The 5,645-nt window shown below is 50.2% G+C and overlaps 1 pseudogene; it reads left to right on the forward strand.

Moving 5' to 3' along the window:
• The first annotated feature begins 3,248 nt into the window (after positions 1-3,248).
• On the forward strand, positions 3,249-3,415 carry LOC120103333 (U2 spliceosomal RNA; annotated as a pseudogene).
• The last annotated feature ends 2,230 nt before the right edge of the window (positions 3,416-5,645 follow it).

Raw genomic sequence — 5,645 nt, forward strand, 5'->3', positions numbered from 1 at the left:
TCTACCGCTTGCTCAGGATCAGCGGCACAATCACCTCAATCCGGACACAAGGAAGCAAGCTGACTAGCAATGTACTTTCCTTTTCCCTATGCCTGGTTTTGGTTTTATGTTTCTGAGGCAGGGTCTTATTGCATAGCCAAGGCTACCCTTGAGCTCACTGTGTAGACTAGGCTCCCTCATCATCTCACCTCCATCCCCAGAGGGCTGGAATCCCAAGCACGAACCCCCACACCCAGCTCCAGCAGCATACTTCTCGAGTCCCCTCCGAAACACGCACTCCAAAGCGCACAGCATCTCCAGATCTGGTTCAGAACTGGGCTCACCAGGCTGCCAAGAATCATACTGGCAGCTGATCATGGTAATTACTACAGTTAGTGTTTAATGAGCATTTGCTAAGTACCAGGCACTGTGCTAAGCACTCTCCGGGCATTATCTCGTGACTTCCCACGGCTGCTCTGAAAGGCGTATCTCACAATACCTTGCCTTTCCCTTTGATTAAGAACAACAAAATGAATGCTCAAAGTTTAGGTAGTTTGCCCAAGGAGCCAGGTTTCAAATTTTAAAATCTTTTCAGCTTCAAAGGCAAAACGCTGAACGGCTACACCCTATCCTCACCAGGGCATGCATATGTGGTTGGGATCATGGTCAAAGGACTACTTTTCCCAGAATACCTTGCCTGTGTTGAAGCGGAAAAACAATCACAGGCACTGAAATTTAAAAGAAAAAAAAAAAAAAAGGAGGGTTGTTGAGATGGCTTGGTGCGGTGCTTGCTTCAAAAAATATGAGGATCTGAGTTCGGTTCCCAGCATTCAAGCAAAAAGCCAGGCGTAGTGGTACATTCTCGTCATCCCAGCTCTGGAAGGGCAAAAGCATGGAGATTCCTGGAGCTCATTGGCTGGCCAGCCTAGCTCTGGGCCAATAAGAGACTTGACTCAAAGCACAAAGTAGAAAGAGCGTTACCTCCACGTCTATGTGCGTGCTCATCTGTACACACATGTACACCTGTACACACCGGTGTGTGTGTGTGTGTGTGTGTGTGTGTGTGTGTGTGTGTGTGTGTGCGCGCGCGCGCGCGCGCGCGAACGTTGCACCCAGCCCCTATAGAAACTAAACCATTCCAGGATTGGTTGAGAGCCTTCCTCACCTACTCAGTAAACCTGCCCTGTGAGTCTTATGTCTCCGCTGAACTAGAAGTCTCTAGAGGGCTTGTACCCTTTTACCTTTATTCCCCAGAGCTGCATGAGAAAAATGTAAATTCCAGTGCAAACTGCCTTCGTGGCTGTCTATTCAGCGTGTGATGGACCACCGTTGGCTTAGATGTCCGCCTTGCTTGGGTGGGAGATGGCCCTTTGTGAATGTCGGGGATTGACCTGCAAAGCCAGCAGTAGACCCTATTAGGGAAATCTATCAAAAGGATCTCAGCTGGATCCTCTCCGGTTTCTATGAAAGGTCTCCCAGGAGGCAACACAGAACCTTTAACCATTTGTCCTTTCCTCTCATCCCTCCCCTCTCCAGCAAAGCCAAGACCCCAAGAGGACATTCCTGCCGTGCACCCTGTGGGCAGCTTAATGAGAATGCAGTCTCTGCCGGTCCTTTGGACGCTGGGAAGCCCCGTGGAAACATCTCTGGGAAGCCCACAGGTAGCTGCTCTCCCTGACTCACTGTGTGGCCCTGGGTGGGTTCCTGGAGGCCAGGCTGCTGTAATTCGAAGGACGGGAAGCCAGCACTCCCCAGCGGCTTGCCTCGTGCTGGCCAGGAAAAAGGTCATGTGCTCCGATATGAGTAATTAATTTTCCCCGAGCCGCGCTGAAAAGGTTAACCTGATTTATGGGATGCAATTGAGTGTAGAATGGGTTGTGTATCTTGTAAAAGGCCCATTCCGCCGTCTGAGTCTATAGACTTACCCACAGCGGGGCATCCGCAGTGAGCCGGCCCAGCCTTTTCTGTGGATTCCTCACGAAAACCCTAAAAACAGCCAAGAAGTGGCTTCTGGGGCCTCGCAGATCATTAACTCATCAACAGCTTAAGCCTTCGTCTGGATTCATCCCACACTCGAGGGAGAAAACCCTGCCCCTGGACTGGAACTCTAGGTTCAAGGCTAGAGTCCTCCAGACCCTCTGGCTTTGGTGCTGGGTTACTCAGTCTCTAAAATGGGAAGAAGAATGATTACCCTTTCATCACTTACACGCTGTGTGAGCTTGGGCAAGCTACCTCAACTCCATTCCTACACTTGCTACTCTGTTCCTACCTCAGGGGCAGAGAGAGCACTCAGGCGCTCCTCTTCCAAAGGATCCAAATTTGGTACCCAGTACACTTGTCAGCCGGCTCGCAGCAGCCTACAGGTCAACTTCAGAGCATCCAGTGCATTCTTTTGGCCTCTGCAGGTACACATGCACGCACACACGCACAAATGAATAAATAAATAACAATAAAGATTTTTTTTAAAGCCCTACCTCATAAGGTTGTTACTGGGACCACGTGAGTTGACATTCATGAGGCACTTTGAACAGTCCCTTGGGTACAGTGAATGGTGCATAGGGGTTTTTAAAAACAAATTAATAAAACCTGAGCGGGTATCTTTGGCAGGGGTTTGTCAGGCAAGACCAGAACTAACCAGCCTTCTCAGCTGCGGACTGAGGACAGCAGCAATGGCCTCAGGAACCGGGACTCCAAGGACATATTGGACTATGTTGAAATAAAAGGGCTGTGTTTGCTCTTCTCCTCACCCAAGATGCAAGCTCTGCCCTGCCCCCACCCATACACACACCCAGTGGGAGTGGGAGTGGCCTGCCCATCAAACCCTAGGTGCCAATTTAGCGCCACCTAGTGGAAAAACTGAAATCTGCATTGGGTGAAGTGGCCCTGTGTGAGATGCCTGGATTGAGCTGCAGGTGCTAGAAGAAGCAGGGCAGGCTCCCCAGAAACTCCCATGGAGCCTGCCGTACCTGAGAGCTTCTTCCCCTTATCCCTTGTGTCTCAGGACAGTGTGCTATCTTACAGAAGTTTGATAACACAGATCTGTGTGCGTAGACCACGTGTATTCATCTGGGCGGTTGCCAATTCCTTTGGTTAGTAGGCATGAAGGCCAGCTCATACAAAGCAACCAGCATGTTGCCACTGTTACGATGTGCGAACATGTGTAGGTACCCATGTCTGCGTTCATGTGAATAGAGATGTTTGCATAGATGTTACATGCCTCCCTCCATGTTAAGAGATGGATCCATGTACGTCTAAGAACACGTACATATATCGCTTCTCGGCCTTTTGGCTAAGATCAAGTGTAGAACACGTACATATTTATTTATGTTTACATATATTCATGTGTGTGAATATTGTATAGTGTGTGTAAATGTGTGCCTATAACAAGTTTGTAAGTGGATACAGGAATACATGTGTGTAAGTGCACACATCGTATGATGTCTGCATACACGAGTGCATTGTCTAGTTACATACCTTGGTCACATGGGACATTGAGCCATGTGTTCTGCAACTATAGCTAAGTCCCACAGAACAACACTTCAGAATACCAAATATCATATTACGGTGTCCATGGGCCAGGAGACCCAACACAGCCTCACGATGGAGACATTGATCAAGATGTACTAAGCTCCTCTGTCGAGTTCACATGGAGAGCTCATGGCAGAAGAGCCCCTCTTCCACCTGCAGGCCCTCACCTGATTCAGCCAGGTCCACCCAGGCAGATTGCCTTCGTCATTAACCCAAAGCCACTGAAGTAAGAGCTGTCGTTTCTAAGATGCACCCACTGGCTTAAGCCTCCCATCCCAGCTACCCTAAGAGGACTCCAACTTCAAGTCCCAGCTTCGGTTACATCCAGAGAGAGGTCAAGGTTGGCTTAGAAAGTTTAGCAAGACCCTGTCTCAAAATAAAAAGTAAGAGAAAAGTGGAGAACACAGCTCAGTGGTAGACTACTTGCCTAACATGACAAGGCTTTGGAGTCAACTGAGAAGGGGAGATCTTTCAAGATACGAATAGGGGAGCTGGGACTCTGTGAAGCTCAAGGGAGACTGTGGACGAGTAGGGGAGCTGGGACTGTGTGGTGTGCATGAGAGGCTTGGGCTGTCTGTGATGTATAACAGATGGTGCACCTGTGGCTACATGCAGAGTACATCCCCTATGTGTGCCCATACCCCTGAGTGCACCTCTCTACCCCTGAGTGCGCCTCTCCACCCCTGAGTGGGATTGTAGGATCATAAAGTAAAAACCAGGGAATCCCTAATACCCCCAGTTTCTCCTTGCATGAAGCCAAGACTTTTTCCAAGTGAATCTGTTGGTGGTCCTGTCTGGGTGAGGGAATTCCAGGGTGAGCTCTGTACTCTGCCTGATGGGAAAGAGGGGAGGCTGCCACTCGGATGTGCTCAGTGACCACCTCCCTGGTACTACATTCATTCATATTCTCTCTCTCTCTCTCTCTCTCTCTCTCTCTCTCTCTCTCTCTCTCTCTCTCAGTCACTGCTCTTTTCACAAGTTCAAAAGGCTGTGACACTTCTGCCTACCTCCCAAACCAAAGCCTAAAAGGCCTTCCACTCGGGCCGACAACTCTTATCCCAACGTTATCCTAAGGAAACAGGCTAAAGCCAGGAGACGCTGACACCAAGAACAAAACTGGCCAAATAAATTTGCAAACTTCAGGCTGCTCCAGCCCCATCTTGGAGCTTACAGATTAAATTAGCAAAAGCTCTCAGCAGGTCTGCAAAGAGACCGGATAGAGCCATTGTTCAGCAGGACTCTGACAGTACACAGGCGGTGTCTGTCCCCGGCTCCAGGCCTGTGTGGGTGTCAGAATTAGACTCTAGATTCTTCCAAGCAAGAGTCTAAGCCAAACAGTGAAGGAAGAGTGGTCAGCCGTGAGGAGGCAACTGGCAGGGTCCTGAAACAGGGACATGAAGGACTCAGTGGTCAAATGGCCCTCAGAGCTGCCCAGGGCTGATATGGTACGTGCGGTGTATGAAGCTGCAGAGAATCTGCAGACAGAGTGGGGCTGGGCGAAGAGCAGACATGGCTGAGAGTCCCATCCTCTTGCATTTCATATTTACTTCTGTTGATGAGATCTCGTCATGCTCGATTACAATTCATAGACTCATGTTTCCAGATTTTATGCACCAAAATGCTCTGACTTACAGCGTCACCCCACGCCTGACACTGCCCCCCTAAGCTGCTACCACAGAGCATGAGCACTGGGCTTGTCCAGAGGTCTCCAAGGGGCTTTCTTTCCGGGTCCAGTGCCCTCTGGAGGTCATGCTTATAAAAGCGTTACAGGAAGAGAAAAAACCAGCGGTGTCTCTGCCATGCATGGGTCAGAGGAGCAAGGGGTTGGGAGGGCATCCTCTGGTAGCCCTAGACAGGCCTCCTTGGCCTGTGTCATGTTTCCCTCCCTCCTCCTTCCCCCCCTCTCGTTCCCTCTCTCCTTCCCTCTCTCCCTCCCTCCCTCTGACAGAGCCTTCCCCAGAAAATCCCACCCACAGCACCAGGACACTGCCTACCAGCATGGAGCAGACATCGGAGGCTCAGAAATAAGGCAGGTCTCCAAGACCCCACTGATCTCCCAAAAATCCCCCAGCCCGATGGTCAACCGCTTGGTAGACAGGGCAGCCCCATGCCCAGGACAGTTCTCTGCCACTTTGCTT

The sequence above is a fragment of the Rattus norvegicus genome, chromosome 5, assembly GCF_021556685.1.
Source record: "Rattus norvegicus strain SHRSP/BbbUtx chromosome 5, alternate assembly SHRSP_T2T, whole genome shotgun sequence".
Lineage (NCBI taxonomy): Eukaryota > Metazoa > Chordata > Mammalia > Rodentia > Muridae > Rattus > Rattus norvegicus.